Source organism: Lepisma saccharinum, chromosome 1 (genome assembly GCF_977018435.1).
Source record: "Lepisma saccharinum chromosome 1, izLepSacc3.1, whole genome shotgun sequence".
Classification (NCBI taxonomy): Eukaryota; Metazoa; Arthropoda; class Insecta; order Zygentoma; family Lepismatidae; genus Lepisma; species Lepisma saccharinum.
This window is the reverse complement of record NC_139229.1, coordinates 147282580-147295410: the sequence shown is the minus strand read 5'-3', so window position 1 is coordinate 147295410 and position 12831 is coordinate 147282580.

The window sequence follows — 12831 nt, the reverse complement described above, 5'->3', positions numbered from 1 at the left end:
ATAATTTCCACTTTTTCTGTTCGTTCCACTAACAGATCAACTGACAAGGAATTCCTTGATTTCCAGGAATTAGAGGCACAGGGAATTCTGTGAATTTTACGTGAATTTTCTTCACAAGTAATCCAAATCTTATGAATCTGATGCATCTGTACCCTACACAGCCGTGTGAAGGCAGGAGAGATCAAGAGTGCATACCGTATAAAGACTAAGACAACTAGACACGGATTTCTTTTGTAATAACTACTTCATCTGACTGACGGAAGACAACTAAGACTGAGATTTTCTCACGCGACCTATTTATGTGAAATTCGAACTATCGGCCGTTACGACGCTTGCTTCGATCGCGTCCTCTCGCAACGGCAATCCTGCGGAAGAACGCTGATTCCTGATTTCATTTTCTAATGCAATGTCAGCGGAGTTTTTCCAACTCCGCTGAAGGACGCTGTCGCGATGAGCTTTTAAGAAGCTCTTTTTTCAATGCTTCAGCGGGACCCTTTTTATAACGTGATTAGCCTATTTATTTATGATACCCGGGTCCTAGGTTCGATTCACGTCTGCGGCGTGATACGATACGAATGCGCTGAAGCCATTATTGACTGATAGCAACAAGACGGAACGTCTAAAATTTGCCTTGTCAATGCTGGATCCTACCACAGTCGCTTGTCCTGAAAGCAGAAATCCGAAGTTCAATATGATGATGGAGACAGTTCATGTGGATGAAAAATCGTTCTACCTGATGAAGGACGGTCAGAAATTGTACTTGCTGCCCAACGAACCAGACCCGCAGTGAACATGTAAAAGCAAATATTTTATTACCAACATCTTGTTTCTGGCTGCCGTCGCCCGGCCTCATTGGGATCCTGGTCGCAAGCAGTGGTTTAATGGTAAGTTAGGCATTTGGCCGTTCGTCAGCAAGGAACCTGCCAAGAGGAACAGTAGGAATCGTCCTGCTGGTACAATGGTCACCAAACCATTAACTGTTACCAAAGATGTTTACCGGGACATGCTCATCAACAAGTTAATCCCAGCCATAAATGCACAATGGCCTCGTGGACTGCGCGCAGGGAGAATCCAGGTGTCCGTTTAGCAGGTCAATGCGCGTCCGTATATTGTTCCCAATGACCGCGCCTGGATGGATGCTGCAGCGGCCAGTGGAATCACTTTGGATCTCGTATGCCAACCGCCAAACAGTCCGGACATGAATGTTTTAGATCTGGGGTACTTCCGGCCAATTCAGTCTCTCCAGCATCAGGCAGCTCCACAAACTATTGATGAGTTGATCGCCGCCGTTGAAACATCTTTCTCTGATCTGACACGCGACAAGCTCAACAACATCTTTTTCACTTTCCAGTCCTGTCTCATTGAAATTATGTGCCTCCAAAGATGGGAACAACTACAGAATTCCCCATATGCAAAAAGCACACTTGAACCGCCGAAACGTCCTGCCATCTCGCTTGGAGTGTCCTCGAAACATTTATGACGAGGCTACAGCAGCACTGCAGCACTAGATCTAGCTCGTTGATGGGATGACAACCTTCCTGGACCAACAATCTCTTTCGTCTTGATGTTTTATTTTGTCGAACTTCTTGGTAACTTTGTATTGATCCTGGATTGATTACTTTTTATTTAGGTTCTTTTGGATACTTGATCGGCCAATTTGTACTGATCCTTGAGTAATAAAGTTGTATGACTCATTCCCGTGTTTCATTTTCTCATTCCATAGCAATAATACTAACGACGATAATTCTTTACGAATTTAGAGTAAGTTTTAATAGTAGGATAAAATTTTATCTCTATCGCCTTTTTTTGCATTGGTAATTTGAAAAATAAAGGTACTTTATGCAGAACTGTAAAGATTGAATTTTACTTTTATCAATAATATTTACGTATATTCCAATGTCATATAACATTTGAAACGTTCTTCAGGTGAAAGCAACGTTCTGAACAAATAAGAGAGGACTATTCACTCAGAAAACTAAATATTATACTCTTGCAATGCATTGTTAAATGTTGTAAATGGACTATACTTGACTAATCCTGTGACGTCACGAAAGCTGGTGTGAGGCCCGTACATAAGTATAAGTATCTCGGAGCAGCGGCGTAGTGTCCACGTAAGGCTTGTAAGTCCACCTTACAAGCTGAAATTATTGAAGAAAATGTATTTCATTCCCGTATTTATCGCTTGAACACACATAGCAATATCAGACTTTAAGTAAAACTTTTAACGAAACAATTGAGGACTTGTTTTGATTCGAGTTGTTTCTCTGTAAGGCCTCTTGAGAGGACTTACGTGCGGGTGAATGGAAGAAATGATTTGGACTCGCCCATGGCGGGTGTGTTTGCTTACGTAGTATCTTATCAACCAATGACAGGGCACCCCGATTCTCACGCACTGTAAGGAGCATTACGAGTGGGTGCTATCTGGCGAGATTTCTGTCCCCGCTGTGTCTGTTTGCCATGGTCGGAAGAGAACCAAGAAAATCGACTTCCGTGTTGTTTCAACAATGCTTGACGGGAGGTGTAGCTAACAAAACGGGTGTCATTTTAAATGTGTAAACTAACTATTAAGTTCACAAAGAGATGGTTTAATGTTGGATATTACCTTCATTAGAAGCAGCGAAGTTAAAGATAAAAGAGGAATGTCTGGCAATTCTACATCCGGCAGCGCCCGCAAAGTTAGGCGCGTGCATCCCAGTTGCCCGTAATGTTAAAAGCATGCACGTAATACTTAGCGTAATGATTTACAGATTTTTTTTACCTTTTCCTTTGACTAAGTTGCTTGATATGCTTTTCAAAATGTGCGCAAATATCGTAACCATGATAATGAGTAATATTTTCGAATGCATTTGCATTTGCAAATTGTATCTTACGCATTTCCCACAAATGGCTTTTTAGTGAAAGAAAAAGAATAATAAGAATAAAAATATGACATGGCCTTTCCAGAAGAAGAGTTTGTGTGCTTAACTAAGCTCTATGCGAAATTTGTCAATTGCTACCAGTTGAAAGTTGAGCTATAGGTAATTTATTCTGAAGCCGAATATCGAGTAAAGAGTGTGTTTGAACTTCAAAAGTACCTGCGTACTACCCATTTGAATGAAGCTGTTGAACAAGTGTACAAACTAACAGAATTCTTCCTCACTGTTCCTGCCTCAAGCTCGTCGGTGGAAAAGTAGTTTTCTGCACTGAAGAGGATTGACACATTTCAACGCAGCACACAGACTCAGGCAAGGAAATCTGACTTGGGACTGATATCCATTGAAAAGGAGCTGCTAAAGGCATTGACCAGAAACTCCCGATTCTACGACGACGTGATTGAGGTGTTCAGACTAAAGGATCGTCGGATATGCTATTATTGTTAACATAGAGTGTGTGCATTTTGTGTGTGAAATTGAGTATGCCCATACATGATTTAGATTCAAATAGATTCTATTTAGTTAAGATATCTTTGGATTTTCTTTATCCAATATTCAGATCATGTTTATCTAAGGAAGCCTTACACCTTTCATAGAATCACGCTACGCCACTGTCTCGGAGGCATTTAGTTCATTTAGCAGCATACTTCAGTTGTTAGTAACACCGATTGTTGATGTACCGTCTGCCATGCTGGGGTTGCAAATTATAAACAAAGCAAGGCAAGAATACCGTGTTGGACTTGGTGTGTCTAATTGTTCAGTGCTTTTCTTTATTGTGAAGTGAAAGTGTCTGATGGTGTGTGAAAGGAAGGGTAGTCAGTGAAGATGAGTCAGATTAGAGCATTTTTACAATACACCGTTTTCCAAGGTACTATAGTACTATACGATATTAAATTAAAAGTTAAACAACTTGCCCATCCCACACCAGATTTAAACATCAATTCTATTTTTTTAAAAAAAATAATAAAAAAAGTGGTAAAGGAGGCTTCGAAATTTTAGTAGTCGCATTCATTTCCTAGAAACTCTGGCCGACCTCCGTGCACAGCATGCTACGATGCCAGGGATCACGGGTTCGAATCCCAGCCTGGGTGTTCTTTGTGAGTGTTCACTCATCCTTATCTTCGCGATTAGCCAAAAGTAGTACAAATGCGAAGTAAAATAAACCAATCTTAGGAACTCTGAATTTTTGTCTGCAATTTTAGTAAACAAAATTGCATTAAAATTACCTCTTTCATTAGATTTCTATGACATCTGGTAGCGAAAATTTTTCGATTTCTTGATCACGTTGGCACTACCCATCATACTAGCTGCCAGCCGCCACTGGTCCAGACAATCAGTAACTAACTGCCACCATAGGCATGCCAGTGGGTGGGGGAGAAGGGGGGCGAAGCTAGAGGGTGGTGTGTTCTTCTTGCTTTATTCTCTGCCACCCTTCCACACTCCAAGTTACCTTTCGAGAGTTGTATTAAGGATTAATTATGGTCCAGTCCAAGAGTGTGGCAAGAGAAGGATGGAACTTCAAATTTTTTTTAAAAAAATTAATGATGGTTTTGCAGTGCTAAAACAGCTATGATGATTCAAAAGAGCCCGAACACTTAAAAACCAATCGTATACAAGCAAACAAATCTGCTGATTCCACACACACACAAAAAGCATTTGGTCAGTTTGGATACTTAGTTCTCGACCTCTTCCACTAAATTCAAGTACCAACCTTGCAGAAAGTGGGCCAATGATTGGAAAAGGAGAAAATCTGATGGTTCGAGGTCAGGCCTCTATGCTGGGTGTGGCAGAACTTAAATTGAATCCTCTCCTCATCTGCTATTTAGCCTGATACCACTCTAGAAGTTATATTGGAGCATTCTCAGTACTCGCTTTCGATTGATTGGTGCTTGATAGTGAATGTGCAGAACTTCAAACACCCAATCAAGTTCTCAGTGCACTGAACCCACAAAATTAAGCCAGACCAGATACATACCAGGAGCTTGTGTTTGTCTCTGCACCTTTGAACGAACCAATCTACCACGTAACCAGGCTGCAACCACTGGTTTGTGTGACAGGATTTCGAACAAAGATCATTTCTCTTTTTGAGAGAGAGAGAGAGAGAGAGAGAGTTCTGTTAAAATCCAGAGCCTGAACTGGGTTATTTGAATTTTGTAACCGTTGTTCACAAAATGTCACATTCCTTTTTGTCTGCTATTCAAACATGGCTATTTGCTCGAAAGACAGGACCTACCAAACACTAGTTGCTCGAAAGACAGGACCTACCAGACAACTAACAGGTCAAGAGCATTGTTGCTGTTTACTGGCCTTCTATATCATGAGGGATTTTGTCGATGGTCAGCTGGTATGAGTAGTACCGTAAGCAATTGTGAGATGTTACGCCCCGAGCTCCGAGAAGGGGAGGGCAGAAAGTTCAACACAACCATTAATATATCTGACAGTGAGAAACTGTAGTACTAAGAGTAAAGCATGTAAAATTATATTGTATTTGTCCACTTCTTTTATACAGGCACCACACACTCTTAAGAATTAATGCTCTCACCTTTGGTGCGAGCGGTCATGGAATCGATTCCGGACGTGAACCCCCAAAATTTCCTAGACTCAGCACAGTGAGTACAATTTGGGAGCAACTTAAAACAGTAGCGATTGGACTATTCGTAAAATTTATGAATTACAAAATTTTCAATTTTATTATCTACAGATGGAATACAATTGTTATGTTATAATGTTCTTAAACTTGAAATCCTCTCAAATATTAAAATGTAGCTAAAAAAGTATACTTTGTCTCCTTCAAATGAAAGCTAAATCCTTTTCATATTGCAAATGATTTGGACTAGGGATTAATTATATTTGTATGTCTAGCCAACCTAGCCACCTAAGCAGCAGCAGCTTCCGCATTTGCAGGTGGAGGCTAAATGAAGAAAAATCACATAAAGTCAGAAATATATACAAATTTTTAACATAATACTTATAGAGCATGCAGACGGCTGTAAAAACAATTGCTACATACCTAGTTTCCTTCCTTAATTGAAACTTGGTTTATTCTTCATTATACATGAGATCAACCACCCTATGAGTCGAAACCCAGGATCTTGTGTTGTAGTCAGACTCTCTTTTAGAATGCCAATATGTTGGATATTTGGTCGATCAGTCAATCCTGATCCATTGTTTGCAGAGGAAGACAATATAGCAGCTTCTCATTCGACATTTTGCTCGCGATGAAGGAAAATGAGATCACAAACACTTCGTGATGCTATCTTCTTGCGTTTGCAGAAGTTTACCACCGCTCGGACAACAAATCCTACTTCAAACTGACAGATATCAACTATCCACCAAATCAACAGATGAACCGACCGCTTCGATGTTTCTCCGAATTTTCAGAAAGTGGCCTTTCTCTCCTTGCAGGGCAGGTCATTAGCACGAGGGTTGAGTGTATGTGAGAAGAAAAGCTATGTCATTCACTCCCGCGCCAAAAAAGGGACAAGAAATAGAATTCTGTTCATGGAATTTAAAAAGCATGGGGATATCTTTTCTGAACCATAAAATAACTAACGCAGAAAAATCTAGCCACCAGTAGCTAAATCTTCCTGTTAGCGTCGTCCTTTCGGCGCCCATGGAGCCAGTGCAGGGCCAGATGAAGAGAAAGTGCGGGTTTTTGGGGGGGGGGGATCCTGGATCTGGTGTGCAGCAGGGAGGAAAAGTTCATTTTCAATTGGTCTCAAACTTCCCTGACCGGGGCGGACCACAAAACCATTAATTGCACCCCCTCCCAGTACATCTGTTTGTGTTCAACAAGCAAGAAACAGGGAAATAAGAAAGAAATGCCTTGCTTGGGTTCGTGCTACTGAAAATTGAAGAAGTGTTTCAAACTGCAAGCAAAAATTTACTGAAGAATTATTTTGCAATATTTGTCATGAAAGTAAAATTTCCAGCAAATACAGACCAGTTTCCCGGGGACACGTGAACGTTTGCCGGGGCCAGTGCCCCCGCGTGCCAACCCTAACGACGTCCCTGCTGTCAAGACACAAATTTAAATTGGCAATTTTTGAGCAATTATTAAAAATATGTTTTGTTCAAAGCTTAAGTTTAGTGACATACAATAAAGTGACCCCATTTACCATTTGAAATTGTCGAATACCCCTCTGCAACCCCTCCTCTAGCAGCCACCAAAGTATAATGCGTGAGGCACCTAAAAGTACCACCTGAAATAGCGAAGAAACCAGAAACAGTAGCGATGTGAGGTTTGCGGGAAACAATAATATCAAATGGGGCTCGTAAATCGGAGGTATGGGGTGGGTCGAAAAATATCGACAAATGGGGCATCTGGAGCAAAGTCAAATTTTTTTAATGGAACGATATACAATAACATGCATAATATAAAAGAGCACACGCAGAGAAACACAAAGCCCTTGGTCTCATGCATCTACTGCACATAGGAACGAAGATATGGCCATGTGAAAATATGTAAACAAACTAACAAGCGGCCCACTTGACCGTTAGTACCACGGCATGTACAAGTATGAAATGTCGGAAGCCATTGGACAAGATCAAGACAGAACGTGTTAAAGGAAGAAAAAATAAAGTAGACATCGTCAGCACCATGTATTTGACAGTGTTACAGCATAATGAAAATGACCATGACAGTATGTCGAAGAACCACTGCGTAAGAAGCGAAAACCTGTCAAAGTGTGTGTTCAAAGTGGTGGCCGTCAGCTGCGAAACAGGCAACGAGGCGCCCACGCAAAGATCGTTGCACAGAATGCAGCATCTCGTAGGGAATGTCCCTACAGACCGCAGTAATGTGGTGTTGCATATCCTCTGGAGTTGTTGGCACATCCCGGTAGACAATGTCCTTCAGCTTTCCCCACAGGAAAAAGTCTTTAACGGTGTCAAATCTGGGGAACGAGCCGGCCATTTGACAGGCCCTCCACGTCCAATCCAATGATTTGGAAATGTATTTTCCACACATGCTGTAGCGCATCTTGCACTGTGAGCTGGGCACCCGTCATGTTGGTACCACATTTCCCTCCTTGTCTGAAGTGGTATGTCCTCCAATAGTACAGGCAGTTCATGTTGTAAAAACTGTATGTATCGGTCAGCATTCAGTGTCCCTTGTATAAAAAAAGGGCCAATGAGATGTTCACCTACTATACCACACCACACGTTCACACTCCATGGGCGCTGGCGTTCCACTTGGCGAAGCCAATGTGGATTTGTCACCGATCAATAGTGCATGTTCCTTACGTTGACATTTCCATGATTGGTAAAAGTTGCCTCGTCAGTGAAGAGGATACGTGACAAATCGTATGTGTCGTGTCGTAACATCCATGTGCAAAACCGAACACGGTCCACAAAATCATTCCCGTGAAGTTCCTGATGGAGGGAGATATGATATGGGTGAAACTTTGTGTGTGCAGAATGCGCAATACACTTCGCTGACTCATCCCAGCATCCCTAGCAATTTCACGGGAGCTAACGTGCGGATTCACAGCAACAGCGGCGAGAACATTTGTTGCACCTGCCTCACCTGTAGTTGGCTTGTTCCGCACACGTGCTCGTGGTGTTACACTTCCGGTGTCTCTTAATTTAATAAATAACTTACCAAACAGACGTCGAGATGGCTGTCGTCTGTCCGGATATCTCTCTGCGTACACACGGTAGGCTTCTGAGGCATTCTTTTGGCATTCCCCATAAATCAGGATCATGTCCGCTTTTTCTATGTTTGTGAACACCATAATCTTCGCTCTTACCACTACGTCTGCTTGCTATGAACTAACACGATCTCGTGGACCTGCTATCAAAACTTGCTCTGCGTAAAGGCAGTTCTGTCAGGCACCTGAGAAGTCTTACATGCCGTGAGACGGTCAAGTGGGCCACTTGTTAGTTTGTTTACATATTTTCACATGACCATATCTTCGTTCCTATGTGCAGTAGATGCATGAGACCAACGGCGTTGTGTTTCTCTGCGTGTGCTCTTTTATATTATGCATGTTATTGTATATCGTTCCATTAAAAAAAATATGACTTTACTCAAGATGCCCCATTTGTCGATATTTTTCGACCCACCCCATACCTCCGATTTACGAGCCCCATTTGATATTATTGTTTCCCGCAAACCTCACATCGCTACTGTTTCTGGTTTCTTCGCTATTTCAGGTGGTACTTTTAGGTGCCTCACGCGGTATACACACTCATGTATGTATGTGTGTCTGTATGTGTTCTCCCCACCCACCCACTGGAAATTTCTTAAATACCGCACTGACCATGACTAATGTGCAAATAACTTACCACTTCCTTGACAGTCAATCATTGGCTTGTCAGAATCATGGCACAGACTTACTCAATGTTGTTGTTGTCAGCAGTGTATGTGAGTGGCATTCTTCTCTTCCTTCATGTGTAACACTTCTTTGACCCTTTTTGAACTTTTCAATCCATTTGAATACACTTCTCCAGGCATAGCACTTTTCTCAAGTTATGATGGCAAGTATTCGGTGGATTTTGCCCCCTGATACAGCTTCAAACAAAAAAACTAATCACAGCTTGCTGCTCTTCTTGGTGCAGCCAACCTGTGTGGCAGAGTGGTTATCACAGAGTGCTACGACGCCAGAGGTCCTGGCTTGGGCATGGGTGTTCTTTGTGAGTGTTCCTTCATCAATTTCACCATATCATCTTCACTCATCCCATCTTCGCGATTAACCAAAAGTGGTGGAAAACAAAGTAAAATAAATCAACTCAATCTTTTTGGTGCAAAAGAGGAGTGACATGTCCATGTTTACCCTGCAAAAACAAGAAAAGGAAATGAATGATGGTGAAAGAAATTATAGTAAAAATGATAATTATTGACTCACCCTTGTATATCCTGAAAATCCAAAGTGGAATTGTGATGGAAGATTTTCTACTCCCTAGTGATTTGCAACAATTTGAAATGTGTGATGACATTTTCCCCATCATTTGCAATATGAAAAGGATTTAGCTTTCATTTGAAGGAGAAAAAGTACACTTTTTTAGCTACATTTTAATATTTGAGAGGATTTCAAGTTTAAGAACATTACAACATAACAATTGTATTCCATCTGTAGATAATAAAAATGAAAATTTTGTAATTCATAAATTTTACGAATAGTCCAATTGCTACTGTTTTAAGTTGCTCCCAAATTGTACTCACTGTGCTGAGTCTAGGAAATTTTGGGGGTTCACGTCCGGAATCGATTCCATGACCGCTCGCACCAAAGGTGAGAGCATTAATTCTTAAGAGTGCGTGGTGCCTGTATAAAAGAAGTGGACAAATACAATATAATTTTACATGCTTTACTCTTAGTACTACAGTTTCTCACTGTCAGATATATTAATGGTTGTGTTGAACTTTCTGCCCTCCCCTTCTCGGAGCTCGGGGCGTAACATCTCACAATTGCTTACGGTACTACTCATACCAGCTGACCATCGACAAAATCCCTCATGATATAGAAGGCCAGTAAACAGCAACAATGCTCTTGACCTGTTAGTTGTCTGGTAGGTCCTGTCTTTCGAGCAACTAGTGTTTGGTAGGTCCTGTCTTTCGAGCAAATAGCCATGTTTGAATAGCAGACAAAAAGGAATGTGACATTTTGTGAACAACGGTTACAAAATTCAAATAACCCAGTTCAGGCTCTGGATTTTAACAGAACTCTCTCTCTCTCTCTCTCTCTCTCAAAAAGAGAAATGATCTTTGTTCGAAATCCTGTCACACAAACCAGTGGTTGCAGCCTGGTTACGTGGTAGATTGGTTCGTTCAAAGGTGCAGAGACAAACACAAGCTCCTGGTATGTATCTGGTCTGGCTTAATTTTGTGGGTTCAGTGCACTGAGAACTTGATTGGGTGTTTGAAGTTCTGCACATTCACTATCAAGCACCAATCAATCGAAAGCGAGTACTGAGAATGCTCCAATATAACTTCTAGAGTGGTATCAGGCTAAATAGCAGATGAGGAGAGGATTCAATTTAAGTTCTGCCACACCCAGCATAGAGGCCTGACCTCGAACCATCAGATTTTCTCCTTTTCCAATCATTGGCCCACTTTCTGCAAGGTTGGTACTTGAATTTAGTGGAAGAGGTCGAGAACTAAGTATCCAAACTGACCAAATGCTTTTTGTGTGTGTGTGGAATCAGCAGATTTGTTTGCTTGTATACGATTGGTTTTTAAGTGTTCGGGCTCTTTTGAATCATCATAGCTGTTTTAGCACTGCAAAACCATTATTAATTTTTTTTTTAAAAAATTTGAAGTTCCATCCTTCTCTTGCCACACTCTTGGACTGGACCATGATTAATTCTTAATACAACTATCGAAAGGTAACTTGGAGTGTGGAAGGGTGGCAGAGAATAAAGCAAGAAGAACACACCACCCTCTAGCTTCGCCCCCCTTCTCCCCCACCCACTGGCGTACCTATGGTGGCGGTTAGTTACTGATTGTCTGGACCAGTGGCGGCTGGCAGCTAGTATGATGGGTAGTGCCAACGTGATCAAGAAATCGGAAAATTTTCGCTACCAGATGTCATAGAAATCTAATAAAAGAGGTAATTTTAATGCAACTTTGTTTACTAAAATTGCAGACAAAAATTCAGAGTTCCTAAGATTGGTTTATTTTACTTCGCATTTGTACTACTTTTGGCTAATCGCGAAGATGAGGATGAGTGAACACTCACAAAGAACACCCAGGCCGGGATTCGAACCCGTGATCCCTGGCGTCGTAGCATGCTGTGAACGGAGGTCGGCCAGAGTTTCTAGGAAATGAATGCGACTACTAAAATTTCGACGCCTCCTTTACCACTTTTTTATTATTTTTTAAAAAAATTAGAATTGATGTTTAAATCTGGCGCGGGATGGCCAAGTTGTTTAACTTTTAATTTAATATCGTATAGTACCTTGGAAAACGGTGTATGTAAAAATGCTCTAATCTGACTCATCTTCACTGACTACCCTTCCTTTCACACACCATCAGACACTTTCACTTCACAATAAAGAAAAGCACTGAACAATTAGAGACACCAAGTCGAACACGGTATTCTTGCCTTGCTTTGTTTATAATTTGCAACCCCAGCATGGCAGACGGTACATCAACAATCGGTGTTACTAACGACTGAAGTATGCTGCTAAATGAACTAAATGCCTCCGAGATACTTATACTTATGTACGGGCCTCACACCAGCTTTCGTGACGTCACAGGATTAGTCAAGTATAGTCCATTTACAACATTTAACAATGCATTGCAAGAGTAAAATATTTAGTTTTCTGAGTGAATAGTCCTCTCTTATTTGTTCAGAACGTTGCTTTCACCTGAAGAATGTTTCAAATGTTATATGACATTGGAATATACGTAAATAATATTGATAAAAGTAAAATTCAATCTTTACAGTTCTGCATAAAGTACCTTTATTTTTCAAATTACCAATGGAAAAAAGGCGATAGAGATAAAATTCTATCCTACTATTAAAACTTACTCTAAATTCGTAAAGAATTATCGTCGTTAGTATTATTGCTATGGAATGAGAACTTACTGTTCAAGTTATGTATGCAAGATAATTTTGTAAACGTTTACCTACAGATGGTTGAGGAAAGAGCTTGTAAGATTAGAATTTCGTACTCCCTCTGTCCCATAATTATTGTCCGGTACACCTTTGTTTGATGTCTCATAATAATTGTCCGATATTCAAACTGTGACATTGGTGTACGTATACAGAAGAAGAAAATGAAACGCGGGAATGAGTCATTCAACTTTAATACTCAAGGGTCAGTACAAATTGGCCGATCAAGTATCCAAAAGAACCTAAATAAAAAGTAATCAATCCAGGATCAATACAAAGTGACCAAGAAGTTCGACAAAATAAAACATCAAGACGAAAGAGATTGTTGGTCCAGGAAGGTTGTCATCCCATCAACGAGCTAT